The sequence below is a fragment of the Giraffa tippelskirchi genome, chromosome 8 (assembly GCF_054371585.1).
Source record: "Giraffa tippelskirchi isolate mGirTip1 chromosome 8, T2T-mGirTip1v1.2.pri, whole genome shotgun sequence".
Classification (NCBI taxonomy): Eukaryota; Metazoa; Chordata; class Mammalia; order Artiodactyla; family Giraffidae; genus Giraffa; species Giraffa tippelskirchi.
Window position 1 is genome coordinate 25,835,144 of NC_137282.1, and position 18,940 is coordinate 25,854,083.

The 18,940-nt window shown below is 35.4% G+C and overlaps 1 long non-coding RNA gene across 9 annotated transcripts in view; it reads left to right on the forward strand.

Annotated features, from left to right (window-relative positions):
• LOC145518087 (uncharacterized) overlaps positions 1–17,187 on the forward strand; it is an 854,536-nt gene extending 837,349 nt beyond the window's left edge. For 8 of the 9 annotated variants that reach the window (XR_014062587.1, XR_014062594.1, XR_014062593.1 and 5 more), the window contains one exon: positions 12,078–17,187. This is a non-coding gene — a long non-coding RNA (uncharacterized LOC145518087). The remainder of the gene's footprint in view (positions 1–12,077) is intronic. The other variant, XR_014062592.1, reaches the window with a different exon arrangement.
• Positions 17,188–18,940: the final 1,753 nt, after the last annotated feature.

Below are 18,940 nucleotides of genomic sequence, written 5' to 3' on the forward strand. Positions count from 1 at the left end.
TTAAGCAATACATATTTCAGTTTCTATCTGCTACAATAGTAAAGAATCAATACTTCATCATAACTAGTGAGCCAACATCAATGATCCACAAATGATTTAATCTGTAACCACCGCTTTTATTTTGTATATTATAGCTGTTTTTATTGACTTGCATTTCAGTGGCACTTAGGTCAACAATCATATAAATAAATGGTTGAAAAATGTTATCTAAGATCTATTTTTGACATCTATACTAATAGGCTTAACTAAATCAAAATGTAGACCTTGAACATTCCAGACAGTGTTACTATTAATAAAAAAAATTATAAACAGATAGCTGTCCAAACATACCTCAGCAAGTATTAAGTCCAGTTTATTATTTGGAGGAAAAAAATGACAAGATTTGATACAGTATACATATTGGGTAAAGTGCAAAGAATCAGTCTGGCCTGGGATATTTAGAGCCTCATCCTGAGAGACATTGAGTGACTATCATAAAGCATTTCTCTAATTTATGAACATCTGATCTGATGTGGGTAAATAACATGACATAGATATTACAATATTTTTAATACATTTTGAAATGAAGGTTCTTAAAATAACATCAAGATGTCTATTTATTTACTCACTAGGAAATTACACCAAAATTCAACTTATAAAGCTTTAATTTTATTTAATTAAATAATAACTATGTTATAAAATAGTTGCATTTTGCCCATAACTGTATCAGTTCAGTTCAGTCGCTCAGTCGTGTCCAACTCTTTGCAACCCCATGAATTGCAGCACGCCAGGCCTCTCTGTACATCACCAACTCCCGGAGTCTACCCAAACCCATGTCCATCGAGTCAGTGATGGACCATCACTGACTCATCCTCTGTCATCTCATCCTCTGTCGTCCCCTTCTCCTCCTGCCCCCAATCCTACCCAGCATTAGGGTCTTTTCCAATGAGTCAACTCTTCGCATGAGGTGGCCAAAGTATTGGAGTTTCAGCTTCAACATCAGTCCTTCCAATGAACACCCAGGACTGATCTCTTTTAGGATGGATTGATTGGATCTCCTTGCAGTCCAAGGGACTCTCAAGAGTCTTCTCCAACACCACAGTTCAAAAGCATCAATTCTGCGGTGCTCAGCTTTCGGTATCACTGTTATGTATTATTCTTACTCTAAGTTGGGAAAATCATGGTCCATTATTTAACCAAAGTAATATTTAGGGTACTTCTATGTTGCATAATTAGGTTTCATTCTAGTGTTGCAAAATTGAATAAAATTATTGATCCAAATATTTTATTTCTATTTATTAAAGGATTATAAGTCTTTATTGTTAAAAGGAAAATAAACTCTTGCACATATTTTTTCAATACTAGATGAATAGAGTATATATTGCTATACTCTATTCTGTGAGAAATCATGGAAATAAGTGCTTAGTTCTTCCTGCAAGTAGGGAGCTGGGGCTCAGAGATGATGGCCTTAAAGAAAAAGTGACAACAGAGTGATATAAACTAAGAAGAAATAGGAAGAATATAAACTGAAATGTGTTCAAATTTAAAAGTCAGAAAAATAACAGAAGGAAGGTAAATATGATTGCAATTTTTGATCATTTATTATATACAACAAATATATTCCTCTTTCCCTGCATGTCTTGTTGTTGTTCAGTTGCTCAGTCGTGTCTGACTCTCTGCGACCCCACGGACTGCAGCGTGTCAGGCTTTCCTCTCCTTCACTATCTCCCAGAGTTTGCTCAAACTCACATCCATTGAATTGGTGATGCCATCCAACCATCTCAGTCACTGTCATCCCCTTCTCTTCTTACCTTCAATCTTTCCCAGCAAAAGGGTCTTTTCCAGTGAGTCAGCTCTTCACATCAGGTGGCCAAATTATTGGTGCTTCAGCTTCAGCATCAGTCCTTCCAATGAATATATTCAGGACTGATTTCCTTTAGGATGGACTGATTTGTTCTCCTTGCAGTCCAACGGACTCTCAAGAGTCTTCTCCAACACCACAGTTCAAAAGCATCAATTCTTCAGCGCTCAGCTTTCTTTATGGTCCAACTCTCACATCCATACATGACTACTAGAAAAACGCATTGTTATTGTTGTTCAGTTACTCAGTTGTGTCTGACTCTTTGGGAACCCATGGGCTGCAGCACATCAGGCTTCCCTGTCCTTCACCATCTCCCAGAGTTTGCTCAAACTCATATCCATTGCGTCCATGATGCTGTCCAACCATCTCATCCTCTGTCTTCCCCTTTCCTTCTGCCTTCAGTCTTTCCCAGCATCAGGTTCTTTTCCAATGAGTTGGCTCTTCATATCAGATGACCATACAGACTTTTGTCACCAAAGTGATGTCTCTGCTTTTTAATACACTCTCTAGGTTATTCATAGCTTTTCTTGCAAGGAACAAGAGTTTTTTTAATTTCATGGCAGCAGTCACCGTCCACAGTGAATTTGAAGCCCAAGAAAATAAAGTCTGTCACTGTTTTCCATCACTTTCCCATCTATTTGCCATGAAGTGATGGGAGTAGATGCCATAGTCTTCATTTTTTGAATGTTGAGTTTGAAGCCAACTTTTTCACTCTCCTCTTTCACTTTCATCAAGAGGCTCTTTAGTTTTTCTTCACTTTCTGCCGTAAGAGTGGTGTCATCTGCATATCTGAGGTTGTTGATATTTCTCCCAGCAATCTTAATTCCATCTTGAGCTTCATACAGTCCAGCATTTTACATCATGTATTCTGCATATAAGTTAATAAGCAGGATGACAATATACAGCCTTGACGTACTCCTTTCCCAATTTGGAGCCAGTCTGTTGTTCCATGTCTGGTTTTGTTGCTTCTTGACCTTCATCCAGGCTTCTTAGGAGACAGGTAAGGTGGTCTGGTATTCCTGCCTCTTTAAGAATTTTTCAGTTTGTTGTGATCCACACAGTTAAAGGCTTTAGCGTAGTCAATGAAGCAGAAGTAGATGTTTTTCTGGAGTCCGTTGCTTATTCTGTGCTTCAAATGATGTTGGCAATTTGATCTCTGATTCCTCTGCCTTTTCTAAATCCAACTTGTACATCTAGAAATTCTCCATTCACGTACTGCTAAAGCCTAGCTTAAATGATTTTGAGCATTACCTTGCTAGCATGTGAAATGAGTGCAATTGTCCAGTAGTTTGAATATTCTTTGGCATTGCCCTTCTTTGGGTTTGTAATGCACTTCTCATAATAGGCTTATAAGAAAAAAACATGTTATTATTTATATTATGCATATGAAAGGACTGTGATATTAGGAAGATTAAACACCCAGACAAGGTCATATAGCTAACAAGTAATGGTGCTACATTTCAAACTCAACCTCTTTCTAGTGCTGTTTATAACATTGCTATATAACCTCAAGCAATATATGAATGTATATGTAAATACATACATGCCTGCCAAATAAATAATAGAAAGGCAAACTAGAAAAAAAAAGAATTGATGAAGAATTGGTTGCTTGTGTAAAAAATAAAAATATGTAATCCAAAAAATAAAGTACAACTATCTAACATTAAATTAAAAAAAATAAACCTGAAGCGCTACTTAAAATTTTGAAAGAATACTATGTAAAACAAAATTATTTTAAAATATTGATAGAATGGATGAGTTTATGGGCAAAATAATTTGTTAAAAATAACTGAAGAAGATTTAGAACACCAGAATAGATCATTGACAAGGAAATATACTGAAAGATACATCGATGTTATTTGAGAAAAATTCTGGGCTAAGAATTCTTTTAGAGGCAATGAATTTCATACTATTGAAAAATAAAATTTCTATTTTATATAAATGATTGCAAGCTCAAAAAAAGAAATTATTCCTATTTTTTGTATTGAAAATTCTCATAATGAAGCATTGACAAAACACACATGATATATGACAAAGTGGGATTCATCTCAGATCTTTTAGACTGGTTCCAAATTAAGACATCTATTAACACAAACCATCTCAAAAGTAGATCAGATGAGAGTGATTATGATTATGTAGACAGATAACAAAAAATCTTTTGCTAAGGAGAAAAATAAACAATATTCACTATGATTAAAATTCTTCATAAACTAGTAATGAAGGTATTTTCTTAAAATGATTAAGACTGTCTCAAGATGAAAATTGCTAGTAAATTAAAAAGGTATTTTCTCTGAAGTCTGGGAAAAGATCAGGATCTCTGCTTATCGTTATTACAATATGAGGCAATTCTAGATGTTCTAAAATTATTTGAAAAGAAAGTTAGAATTTAAAATTGTAAGTATTAGTTAATGTTATCATGACATAGTTGGAAAAAGTAAGAAACCAACACTGAAAAAATTGTTTATAATTAATAAGAAAGTGAAGAAAGGGAAACATTTTAAAATAAATACTTAAAAAAATCAATAATTCATTTTGACCCAAGTGGATATTTGTAAAAATGAAAAAGGATAGTATGTAAATAATTACAAATAAATATAAAATATATTTCTTCCTCTTTCTCTTTAAAAAATAGTTATAGTAGCCACAATGTTCAAAGAACTTCTATTGGAGGTAAAATACAAAGCACAAAGTTCTTATTCTCAAGCAGTGTATATTCTAGGATGTGTTTGGGAAGATAGTTATGCATGTATAAATATGCAATATAATTTCAGATAATAAATATTCAGAAAAAATTCAAAGCAGAATAACAGGATACAAGTTAAAAACAGAAGATCCTGTAGGCTTGGAGGGGTATTTATCCATCTTAGTCAAGGAATGTCTTCTAAGAGGATGACATTATTCTGTAGAAAAGAAGAAATTCAGGTTTGGTCTTGTTTTAAATTTAAATGAATATTTGATACACAAATAAAAATGTTCAATAAACAGTAAATATGAATCAGCAATTCAGTGGACAGGTTGAGTCTTGAGAAATAAATTTGAACATTTTCACTATATAAATATTATTTAAAAGCAGAGACAATAAAAATTAAGTATAATCTTGATAAGGAGCATAAAAAATTATAAAATAGTTATTTAAAATGTATAATGGGATTTTGAAAAACAAAATTTGAGTAATTGGTGAATGTGACTTCCTACATTTAAAAGTTCAAGAAATATATACATCTTAATTAAAAATAATGCTGCAGCAGCAACATGGATAAGACTAGGATAGGACTAGAGATTGTCATACTGAATGAAGTAAGTCAGAGAAGGAGAAATACTGTTTGACATCCCTTATAAGCAGAATCTAAGAAGAAATGATTCAAATGAACTTATTTGCAAACCAGAAAGAGACTGACAAACTTAAAGAATGAACTTACGGTTGCAGAGAGGAGGGTGAGAAGTGGGGAGAAGGGATAGTTAGGGAATGTGGGATGGACATGTACACACTGCTATATTTAAAATGGATGACAAACAAGGACCTACTGTACAGCACAAGCAACTCGGCTTAATGTTATGTGGCAGCCTGGGTGGGAGGGTTTTGGGGAGAGAATAGGTACAGGTGTGTGTATGGTTGAGTCCCATTCCTGTGTACCTGAAACTATCACAACATTGTTAACTGGCTATACTCCAATATAAAATGAAAAGTTAAAAAAATATTAATGCTGCTGAAAAAATGGTGCCAACAGACTTGCTTGATGCAGGGTTGTTACAAACCTTCAAAATGCAAAACAGAACAAAACCAGTATCTAATAAATGCAATAAAGGGAAGAGCAATACAATGAAGTGTTGCCTGTATTTGTAGAAGCTTAAATTAAGAAAGGTTCTTGTCCTTACTAAACTCAAGGGATACAAAAATACTGCTGTGTGTAATCACGGTCCACTAATCAAGAGAGCTTTATACACTCCCTCGGAGGCAATGGAAAACCCAGCAAGGGGTTCTTTCCCAGAAAAGGAAATACCAGGGCAAGAGTAGTCGGAGTAGTTTAAAAATGAGACTGGTTTACCGACATGAGATACAGTAAAACTCTTTGAACTGTTATTGATGGTTAGACAAATTATAGAACAGAGATTTAGGCCATTTTTGGTTATTAAACAATTGCCAAGTGTCATTTTTAGTGTCTGTTTACTTTCCAACAGGAACGAGTGACATTTCTTGTTACTTTAGAGACCCAGGTAATGTTGTAGGCCCTGTCCTGAATTATGCAGTAATGTTCATATGAAGTGTACAAGAGTTAATATGCTTGCTTCACAAAAAGAGTAAATGTAGAACCATCATGAATGCTTCATTATGCTCAGTTCACAAAGTAATTGGAGTTAACCTGAAGGTATCAGCAGAGAACAGAAGTAGGAATTACGGTGTATCCCTTTTATTGTAGTAAGGGATATATTTGCTTTTTTGATTTCTTGCTCTGCCTTAGTTTGTTTCAAATAAAACATGCCTAACAAAAGTTTCATTGCATTATAAAGGGAAATGAAGTATAGGAGTTCACTGTAAGAAAAACCAATATAAAAATTAATTAGGGAATTATTACATTTAATTTACAAAATAGTCTGAGCTCTTTTTAGAAAAATAAATGAATTATGTAGTTAACCATTCATTTTGTCGTTCATGCATCCATTCATTCAACTGATTTATTCATCTCCCTATTATGTCCCTATTTTCCAGACATCATTCATGGAAAGAGATGCAAAAGTGAATAGTACACAGGCCCCATTCACAAAGAAATAAATGGAATAAATTTGTAAACAAGTAATCTTGTTTATACTAATAAAAATATGTTGGAAGTGCCACACTTATTTTAGTATATAATGAAGTGTACAAAGTTGTTGTGCTATTTTACTTTATAAAAAGTGCTACTGTATATTAAACAAAATCTCATTTTAGGTAGCAAATCAGTGCTTCACTGTTGTGCTGAAGGTAGAATCTGACATGAGATAATGAACATGAGCTTTTGAATCTGAAGGATTTAATTCATAGTCCTTAAATGCACTTTAATTTCCCCAAGTCTTGGGGTTTGTGTTTTTTAAATAGAAATATTTTTTCTTATTTGGCAAGTATTTCTTTCTCAAAATCTTAAAACAAAGGAAGAAAATAAATAACTATGTATACCTTAAGAATCCACATATTTTTATCATTATTTTAAATGTACCAATCTCCTAAGAGTCCCAAAGAATTAACACAACTTTCAAATTATTGGATGTATTGTATAGAGAGAATCTGAAAACATAAATCAATAACTTTTTGTTTTTGAAAGATTTTGTGACTTGTTTAATCTCATAATCTTAATTTGATAGGAAAGCATATGAAATACTTGTTATTGCTGTTATGATTTCTACAGCTTCTTCTACTATAGCTACTGTTACTACCACCACCACTATTATTACAAATAGAAGTTTGCATATTTCCAGATGTTCTATTTTTATTTGCTGACTATCAGCTCCACAAAAGACTACCAGGAAATTTTGTTACAAAAGTTAAGTTCTTTACATTTATTGCAATAAAACAGAACATTGCCTTGACATAGTCTTGCTGCTACTGTTGTTTATAGTAGCTGAGTTGTGTCCAACTCTTTGAGACCCCATGGACTGTAGCCTGCCAGCCTCCTCTGTCCATGGGATTTCCCAGGCAAGAATACTGGAGTGGGGATCCATTTCCTTCTCCAGGAGATCTGCCTGACCCAGGGATCGAATCTGAGTCTCCTGCTTGGCAGGTGAATTCTTTACCACTGAGCCACCTGGGAATCCCTGACATAGTCTTACTAGTGTCTTAAAAGGGGAAAGTCAGGAGCAGATACTTATATTGTTTTTAGCACTAAGGTAGGTGATTTTTAAGGTATTTCTTAAAAGACTTGAAACTCATTGGAATTAGACAGAAATTGTGATATAAAAGCTTAAGATTGACACGCACAGTGAAGTGAGTGAGTCTTGATAACCAAGAGCAGCCATTAGTCTTGATAAACAAGCTATTTTGCTTCTTTCAATCTTATCTTCAAGAGCAAGCATTTCTTGGAGCAAGTAGTTAAGTTAATTTTGTTTTCAGTAAATTTTAACACATGTTGGTTTAATATTCATAGCCATGAGCTTGAGAACACGTTCCAGAATTTGACTACCAATTTGGAATTTTGAGAACGAAAAGATGAGAAAAATATTATGGGGAAAGTAAATGTAAATCATAATCAGAATGTTTCTAGCAACCTCTCCAATAAAATTTATATATACACATATATGATGTAATCATATTAAGCAAAGGTATGTACATTTGCAAGATATGAATACTCAATACTTATAATAGAAGTCAGTGGCTTGAAAGGGCTTTATAATGAGATACACTAGATATTTTTCCATATCATAAATTTAATTTCAAAGGAATATGTTATCTGTTCTGAAATTTCAAAGACGAAGTCACAGAAGAGCTGCCTGAATTAGAGGTGAAGTTTCACAAAACATCTGTAAGCTTGTATCTTTTTTCACTAATGTCTTTTGAGTTAAGACTTCAGAAGACCAAGTTTGAACATTACTTTCTATTTACTACATATCCATACAACTGCAGAGAAGCCATCAAAAAAGAAAAAAAAAATCTTTGAGTGATAAATAGCAACATTTCACTTTAAATATCTACATGGTATTTCTCTACTCCAGTCATTTTTTTTCTCTTTCTTCTTGTTGCTCATTTCTGTTTATTTTTCCCTATTGCACTACTTCTTTTTTATAGGGGTATAATTGACATACAAAAAGCTGTGTATGTTTAGTACATACATCTTGATGGGTCTGAAGTTAATATACACCTATGAAACTGCCACCATAAACAATGCTGTAAATATAACCATCCTTTTAAATAATTACACTTGGGAATACATATTGCTATCTTCAGACATATGTCAGTAATGAAACTGGTTTGAAAGTTGTATTTTGTTTAAAAGTTCAAAATGTCACTCTAAAGACATGAGGCTTGGGTTCAGTTAAGTCTGGTTTTAACTCCTGAATCTGACATTTGCCACTGTGTAACTGGATAATTTAATTTACTTAAACTACTGAAGTCTGTTTACTCTAAAGTGGAAATAACCTTTTATAGGGTTAGTGTGGGGATTAAATGAAAGGCAAATGCTTAACATAAAGTAAGAGTTATCAGTTGAATTATATCCCCACAAAATTTCACATATTGATGTTCTAATCCCCGATACCTCAAAATGTTACCTTATATGGCAATAGGGTCATTAAAGATGTAAGAGTTACCACGAGGTCATCAAGGTGGACATCATGCCAATATGACTGCTCTCCTTATAAAACAGGGAAAACCTGTGCATAGGGACCTGTATGCAAGGAAAGCATCACATGGAAAATGAAGACATGTGATGATTGGCATGATGCTTCTAATAAGCCGAGAAAGGCCAAAGATTTCCAGGAGACCACCAGAAGCCTGTCAAGAGTCCTGGAACAGATTCTCTCTCACAGCCTTTGGAAGGAAGCAACCCTGCTGACACCTTGACCTTAGACTTCAGCCTCCAGAGTTGTGAGGCAATACCTTTCTGTTGTTCAAGCCACCCAGGTGGTGATATTGAATACTTTGTTAGACAAACTATACAGTGAACGGTACGGGGGCTTCCCACGTGGCACAGTGGTAAAGAATCTGCCTGCTGGTGCGGGAGATGCAAGAGACACGGGCTCGATCCTTGAGTCGGGAAGATCCCCTGGAGAAGGAAATGGCAAACCACTCCAGTACTCCTGCCTGGGGAATCCCATGGACAGAGGAGCCTGACAGTCCATCGGGTTGCAAAGAGTCAGATATGACTGAGTGACTGAGCACCCACACACAGTGAAGGATCAGCAAATCGTCATGTCTTGGAGTTGTTCTGCTACTGACCACCAGGTGATTCAGACCTTTGAGTTTCATAAAATATTACATAAGATCATCTAATTAGTTTTCAAAAAATCACAAAAGTGAGAAATGTATTAATGAACAATAAAATTTCTAGCTGCCTTATGTTTCCACATTCTTATATTATTATATCACTTATATATTATTCCTGGATAGGAAAAGATGTTCCCAGCATCATATTTATGTAAAACAGCAAAGCTTTATTATGTCCTAATGGAAGCCAAAATGATATTCTGTATTTTAACAACAGCTCATTTATTTAAATGCATATTTATAACCAAAGTTACTTGAATTATAAATATCTTCCAAAATATAAATTTAAATATATACATTTTTAAAGTGATCTATGAATAATTTCAAGACATATTCTTTGCTTTTTTTATACACACTATTCTTGGAAAAGTGTAACCTAAAAAAAATGTGCATTTTATATCTTTTGCCAACCTTGAGGCTATGAAAAGAAACTCTCATTTAAATTGCAATATTGTGAAACTGGAGGCCTTCAGGCTGAAGAAGGATTCCAGAAAACATTATGGAAAATGCTAGCATTTATTGGCTATGCCAGCTGGGAAGGTTTCTTGATTGAATGGTGTTTGGAAAGCAGCAGAAATGTACTGTCAAATGTATAAAAGTCAACATCTCTCTAAGAGGGAAGACAAGAATGGGAATGGTATTTTATTACATACATTCCTATGAAGCATTTTAAAGTAGCTGCGACATAGCATTTATATGACCTGAATGCAGGGTAAACTGGTAATTTTCAAGAGGACTCCTCATTGGAAATGACTTCTAAGAGTGAAATCAAGCTAACATCAAAGCATTTTCTGTCATTATTACTCCCTACTAGCATGGAGAGAAACACATAGCCCAGTTCCCTCAGGAGCTTAACATCTAGCAAGAAACCCACTTTGCCATCATTTGAGTAAATTATATAATGAGAACAAGGCATATGTCATGATAATTCATTGTTTGGGGAGGTACAGAAAGTAGCAGTAAGATAACCCTCTGTGATATCTTGATTTATAATAAAGCATTCGGTCTCATCCCCATTTCTGGTGTGGAGCTCCTAAAACCTTTGGAATTTCTTCAGTGATAAGAGACATAATGTTCCTTTATAAGGTGTTTTTTGTTCCTTTAATGAGGTGACTTTTGGAAAGCCCCTAACCAAGTTCTCCAGGTGACTAATGGGTAAAGAATCCACCTGCAATGCAGGAGACATGGGTTGGTTCCCTGGGTCAGGAAAATCCCCTGGAGAAGGGCATGACAACCCACTTGAGTATTCTTTTTCTTGGTGAATCCCATGGACAGAGGAACCTGGTGGATTACAGTCCATTGGGTCACAAAGAGTCAGACAAGACTGAAGCATCTGAGCACAACCAGGTGATTAGAGGGTTGGACCTTCCAGTCTCAGTCCTGCCCCCAGCCTCTAGGTATAGAGAGGAGCTGGAGGTTGAATTGATTGCCATTGACCAATGATTTAATGGTTCATGCCCATGAAGTGAAGTCTCCACAAAAACCCAAAAGGAGAGGGTGCAGAGAGCTTCCAACTGGCAAATGCATGGAAGGTCTGAGAGAATAGCCCATCCAGAGAGCATGGAAGCTCTGCACCTGATGATGGTTTCTAAGAAGCGCTGGGTGGTGTGTGAGGAAGGCCACCCCTCCCCGCCCAACACACACACATTGGAATTGGGTCGAGGAACCCTAAAGTTCCCTTGTTCCTTTGAAAACTAAATGGGAGGACAATAGGGACCCAATAATCATTCATTAATTCATTTTAAAAATATGCACCGACACTTGTTCGATGAAAAGCACAGATGAGGTGCAGAGTACATGATTATGAATCAAGAAAATAAAAGTGTCTGCTTCCATAAGATACATCTACTATGAAAGACAAGTAATCAAAAATTAAATAATCTACAAATTCTGGAATTCTGTAATGGAAGCAAAGTAGGTGTATTAATAGTGAATATTGAAGGCCTGAAAGAAGGAAAAGGGTTGTTTTGATTTTTGGTCAAAAGTCTCAAAGGGAGAGTAATATTGAGATTGGGACCTGACCAATGAAGAGGCAGGACTTGAAAACAGCAGGTGAAGAGGGTTCTAAATCTCTAAAGAACACATGCAGAAATCCTAAGATGGGGAAGAACTTGCTGTGTATTCTGAGAAGAGGGCAGTAAGTTAAAGGTAGAGATATAATAGGTTACAAAGCACAGAAGCTGGCATTATAAGAAGCCCTGATTTTAACTTTAAAGTATTGAAATGAGATTTAAAGTTTTACAGCAGGAAGATTTTTTAAGCCTATTATTTGCCTTTTTGATTTAGGTCCTGTGTGGAGAGTCCTTCAAACAAAGACTTGCGATTCAGTGGGAGATGGGTGAGTAGACCACCACAGAGGTGGAAGACCAGTGATAATTGTTTGAAACAGGGTGATAAGGTGAAAATACTGGGAACATTAATGTGTTCATGGAGGTGAAATAAACAAAAACATTTAGAACTGGTTTGGGGGAATGAGCACATGCCCTAAGTGTAGTCATTCAAAAATCAGGGAGAAACATTAGCCAATATGAATACATTTTTGGCTTATGAGTGTTTGTCCTTTACTATTAATACATGTTTAAAATGTGAAGGTGTTGCAGGTGGAATCTGAGTTTGGTAGTCTTTCTAATAAAGGATTTAAGCCATTCTATTTGTTAGGCAGCCATTATACTTAGAGCATACACCTACAGTTTTCATCTCTTCTCATTTTCACTCCAGTTCTCACCAGAGTTAAAAAAGTTAGCTAATGGAAAAGTGAAGTTCTGATGATTACCATCTTCAGTCTTGATAATTTACTTTTTGATACTTACTTGATAAAAATTGTTAGTTGTGTTTCTAGCATCTCTCTGTTTTGGGTTGTTGTTTTTTTTTTTTTTTTGGTTTTATTTAGTTGCAGTTGAATTATGTATGACTGGGTCATTAAACAAACTTAGTTACTTGAAAACCAAAATTCTTTTTAAGGTGCTTTACATACTTATAAACACAACATGCAACCAATATTCCAAGTAAGACTAATGGCAAGTATTGGTGTAAGGATTCTAGGAAACACCACCAGTGCCTTCTCTCAAAGAGTGTATGAACGTGGATGTCCTTTTTAATTTTGATGGGATTCAGACAACTTGACCATTTCTAGAATGGATTTATAGAAAATATTGTGCAGCATACAGATAAAATTCAAGATGAGTAATGTGATGACCATCTTTTTTGAAAATATGGGGAACTATAAAGATTGAGTATTATGGTTTGTGTTCTCACATTGATTTCCTGATGGCTTAGCTTTTAAAACTATTGCCTTCAACCAGGCTTTAGAAAATCTTTGCTTTTTGTTGCTTTGTACTTTTTTAAAACTACTTTATCAGCCACAAAATTGCTCCTTTTGTGTGAAGAGTGTGCTTCCGTGTTGTTACTTGGCAAATGCCTTCCATTCTCCTTATATTATTAATCAGGAGATGTTAGGGTGCTGGGGAATTCATGGTAAAGACATTAGATCTTCATCAAATATTCACCAAGTGCCTACTTGATTTCAAAGTAGCACAGGATTTCTTTGGGATTCTGCTCTGGGAATTACTGCAAATATGGTAAATAATGGTGTTTAACTCAGAATTATTGTGACAATTGCATGGAATAATATGTATTAGGGGACTTATTTAGCATGGTCATTTGCTATTTGTAATCATTCAACAAAGATAAACATGAAATAATTAAAAACTGCTTTGGTTGTTACAATATTACACAGATTGAAAAATTCACAATCCTTTGCGTGACAAGGTAGAAAAAAAAGAATAGGAAAAAAATCTGAAGGACTCTTGGCCAAAAGATGATCATGTTCTTGCTAAAGAAATGTGTGTGAAGTTGGACAGTAGAATACCAGATTGTGTGACTGCCTGGAGGAAGTGAAATGAAGAAATGGGATGAAAACAGGGGATCCCAGAGTGTCTGGATTACTTGGTGGATGGTGCTGCCTCTTCTGTGTTGGGTTGGAAACATGAGTTTAACAAAGTTTTACTTTCAGTGACACTGCAGGTAAGTTTTCATGGAGTCATCTGCAAAGCTTTCATTCCTCACACCTTTTCCTCCGAAGACCCGAGGTGAGTACCAGCAGTCATCCATGACTATCTGTCATTTATTGGCCTTGTTCTATAAAATATAACAACTTTTAGGCGCCACTTTTGTGTTTGCTTGTTTTGTTCATGTTTATGTATTAAACTTGATGTACTACTTGGTAATATTAAGTGATCATATGAAGCTTGTGATGGTTGTCAATGTTTGGAAGATTGGAAAAATAACCTGTGATTTTACTGGGGGTAGGAGGTAGGAATTAAAGAGAGGAGAAGCATTTATTGACTATTCCATGAACTTGAACAGCTGTTGACTCTCCATGTGAAAAAATTAAATCATACAATTTTTCAGCTTAAAGACATAATATTGGAAAGAAGGATTTTAACTAGAGTAACTCTTTAGTGAAAGTTGGTGTCAGCAGATATTCTAGTAGAAGTTGAATGTATATTAGTCAGCAGTAATCCAATTTTCATAAATAGTTTTTCTTATTATTTCCATATGGTATAAAAAAGACTTTTTTCTTTGAAACTATTTCTTATTTCACTAAATAACTGGTAAGATTTACAGTTTAGATTCTGCTGCAGAAATTAATGAAGAGATGTTATTCAAGTCACGTCTTAATAAAATGTCTATGAGTTTCAAATACCTATTTCTTCTCTATCCTTTTCCACCTCTTTTTCCCAGTTCCTGTCTCTCCCTCTCTCTGGAAATACTGGGCCGAATTTCAGGAAAAACAACTTACATACAAAGAAAATGCAGCTCTTTAATAAAAAGATGTCAAAATCACATTCATAATTCCATTGGTCTGTCATGGGCCCCAGTGGCAAGCCCAGGTAAAAAAATCACAGGATTGGAGATAAATAAAAATTGACTACTAATTACTGGGTTTGTGGCACATAATTAGTGCTCAACATAGGTTAGTTCAAGTGTGGAAAATAGGGAAATAAAAAGACAGTGTTTTATGTTTCATGTTCTCACATTGATTTTCTGATGGCTTGGCTTTTAAAACCATTGCCTTCAACCAGAGTTTAGAGTATCTTTGCTTTTTTGTTTCTTTCTACTGTATTAAAAGCTACTTTATCAGTCTTAAAATTGCTAGTGCAATTCCTTATAGATATCTTAGGTGAAAGTGAACTTCTGTGTTGATTGTTACTTGGCAAATGCCTTCCCTTCTCCTTATTTCTTCAATAGGGAGGTGTTAGAGTGCTGGGGAGTTCATGACAAAGACATTGGCTCTTCATCAAATACTTACCGAGAGTCTCCTTGGTTTCAAAGTGGCACATGGTTTCTTTGGGTTCTGGTTCTGGCATTTTCTATAAATATGGTAAATAATGATGCCTAACTCAGAATTATTATGACAATTGCATGGAGTAAGATGTGTTCAGGGACTTATTTAGCATGCTTATTTGCTATTTGTAATCATTCAATAAAGTGTAACATAGAAAACTTAAAAGCTACTTTGGTTGTTACAATATTACAAAATTAGAAAAATCACAATCCTTTCGGTGATGAGATAGAAAATAAAGAGTCACAGGGTCTTTGCCAGGAGATAATGAAGTTCTAACTAGAGAAATGTTTGTGAAGTTGGGCAGGAGAATTACCAGACAGTCTGACTGTCTGGAGGATGTTGATGAAGAAACAGGATGAAAACAGGGGGTCCCTGAGCCTGTCTGGGTTACTTGGTGGATGGTGCTGCCCCTTCTGTGTTGGCTGAAATATGAGCTTTAACAAAGTTTTACTTTCAGTGATACTGCAGGTAAGTTTTCATGGCTGTGTCTGCAAAGACTTCATTCCTCACACTTTTTCCTCTGAAGACTCAAGGTGAGTACAACAGTCATCTATGACTGTCTTTTATTGACTTTTATTAATTTCCATGTTCTATAAACTAAAACATCTTTTAGGTACTATTTTTTCCCTATTGCGTTCATGTTCATATTAACCTGCCTGTAATACTTGTAATATTAAGCGATCACATGAAGTTTGTAATGATTGTCAACGTTTGGTGGATTGAAAAAATAATCTGTGATTTTATTGGGAAATGAGAGAAAGAAAGCAAAGAGAGGAGAGGCATTTATTGTCATATAACTTGAAACAACTCTCTCCATGGATAAAATTAAATCATACAATTTTTCAGTTTAAAGACATAATGTTGAAAGGAAGGATTTTAACTAGAATTACCTTTTAGTGGAAGCTGGTGTATGCAGATAGGCTAGTAAAAGTATAGTAGTCAAGAATAATTTAATCTCCATAAATAGGTTTCCTGATTATTGTTTCCAGATGGTATAAATAGATTTTCTTCTTTGAAATTATCTCTTATATGACTAAGTAACTGCTAATATTCACAGTTTGGTTTCTGCTGCAGAAATTAACAAAGTGATGTTATTGAACATGCCTTAATAGAATTTCTATGAGTTCTGAATCCCTATTTCTTCTCTGTTCTTCTCCATCTGTGTTTCTGACTCTCCCTCTCTCTGGAAATATTGAGCTAAAGTTCTGGTCAAACAACTTAAATGCAAAGAAAATACAGCTCCTTTAATTAAGCAATGCGAAGATCATATCTATAATCCATTTGCCTATCACAGGGCCCATTTGGCAAGCTCAGGTAACATAGAATTAGAGATAAATAAAAAATGGCCTCTAATCACTAGGTTTGTTGCCCACAGTTTGCATGCAACACATTTAGATAAAGTGGGGAAACTAGGACAGGGGGTCACAAACCGCTCCAAGGAGAGCTGTTTGAAGGAGGCTCCTTAGAATGTCCGGTGGTCTCTGTTTCAGCAAGGGACAAGACAAACGTAAGTGGGAAGTCATCATCTGCTTCTCGGAGCCTCCGGCAGGGTCTGTCTGAACCAATTCTCTGCAGATGGAGTTGGAAACTCAGCAAAGAGCCTTTAAGTTTCTTGGCTGTGCGGGCTCTTTTTAAGGAGTCTGTGGAGTGTAATGGTTATGCTCCAGGTAGTCTTGTCTATCAGTTGCTTTCTTTTCCAGCAACTCATGTTGCCAAAAATGTTTCTTATCTAAAGTAATGCTCTTGGTTTATCACTCTAAGACACTTGCCGTTCTACAGCACACATATTAATCTGTATTTAGTACCAGTTCCCTTTTGGTTATGACATGAGTTAGGTCAAATAAAATGTCTTGGTCTTACTTTCTGCTTTAGGACAAGTCAGCATATTGCAAAGGTTTTCTATGAAGTACTATTTCTGAAGATGCTCCACATGTGGGTGCAAAATGCTACACAAACACTGTGATCTTAGAGATTCACACTGCACATGGCATTCTAAAGACTCTGCGAGGACAGTCAAAAACAGTAAAAAAAAAAAAAAGAAAGGAAAAAGCTTAGCTTTGTTCAGCTTGGTTTTTTTCAAACTTGTTTAATGACGTTCCATCTTTTTTATCTACTATCTCAGAAACACTGAGATAGAAGATCACTGAAAATACCTTTTAGAGGTAAATGTTTATGAGAATTTTTCCAAGTCCTCTACAGAAACAAGGTATGCTTTAGTGAAGACTCTTAATTGCGACAAACAAGAATCCAGCCCAATTAACTTAAAAAGAAAAGAAAATTCAGTAGATTACTCGAATTTGGGATGAAAATAAAAAGGAAGAATGTTGCAGAGTCTCAGGAATAAAATAAACCCTTGAATAAGCACTTGAAACCCTAAAATAAGCACTTGAATATGAACAACGTTCTATCTCCATCTTATACCTCTCATTTTTACTGTATGCATGCCTGAGCCTGGCATTATCTTCTTTCTTAGTCCACATGATTGAAGGCTTGATTATAACAAATTCCAAGTTTACATGTTCCCATTCAGTCTCCTGGAGAAACCCTCCATAAAATTTTTGGCTCCAGTATGACATTTTTGTGAAGAGAGCTGATTGCCCAGCTTGAGTCAAGGACCCATCCCTGGGCATATTGCCTGTTATAAATAAGGTCCTCTTATGAAAACATGTATTGTAACATGTTTGTAACATTGTTATTATGTTATTTTATTATTATTATATATATTATATAATATATATACACATACTTATTATATTATAAAACATTATTTTGATATGTAAATGGAGCAAAGAAAAGTAAGGTGATTCTCAGAAATGGGGTAGTGAACTGGACACAGAACACAATAGCTGTAAGCATTTTGATCAGTTTATGGGGTTCTCATGGCAAGAATACTGAAGTGGTTTGCCGTTGCATCCGGTAGTCGTGTATGGATGTGAGAGTTGGACTATAAAGAAAGCTGAGCACCGAAGAATTGATGGTTTTGTACTGTGGTGTTGGAGAAGACTCTTGAAAGTCTCTTGGACTGAAAGGAGATCCAACCAGTCCATCCTAAAGGAGCTCAGTCCTGAATATTCATTGGCAGGACGGATGCTGAAGCTGAAGCTCCAATATTTTGGCTACCTGATGCAAAGAACTGACTCATTAGAGAAGACCCTGATGCTTGGAAAGATTGAAGGTGGGAGGAGGAGGGGATGACGGAGGATGAGAAGGTTGGATGGCATCACCAATTCAATGAACATGAGTTTGAGCAAGCTCCAGCAGTTGGCAATAGACAGGGAAGCCTGGCGTGCTGCAGTCCATGGAGTCACAAAGAGTCGGACATGACTGATCAACTGAACTGAATACACATAAACAGTGATCAATGATATTAATTGTTTAATTTGCTATTTTTGCCATGCATGGAATCTTCCGTTCTGGATATTCTGTGCTTCATTGCTGACCCAATCAATTTCCTAGAAATCTAAATCCTGTGAGATTTGTTTCTGCCTTGCTTTTGCTAGCCAACTTTGTTCTAAAGTATAAACTACAGCTTTGTCTCAAAACACCATCACAATTTCTGGGGCCAACTACTTAAGCGCTATAGTGGAAGGTCCAGACCCTTGAATTGATTACATGCTTTTTCCTATTTTAGTTTACTCTTAAAAATATCACTGTTTATTCCTGCTTGGATTTCTGTGAGAATAAATACCTATTTTGCTTCTTGTCGGATTTCCTGGATACCTTCTTTGGCACGACACTCATTGATTCTGTCCCCTAAGAGAGCAAATTTTAAATTTATCATCTAAATTCTGACATATGCGAG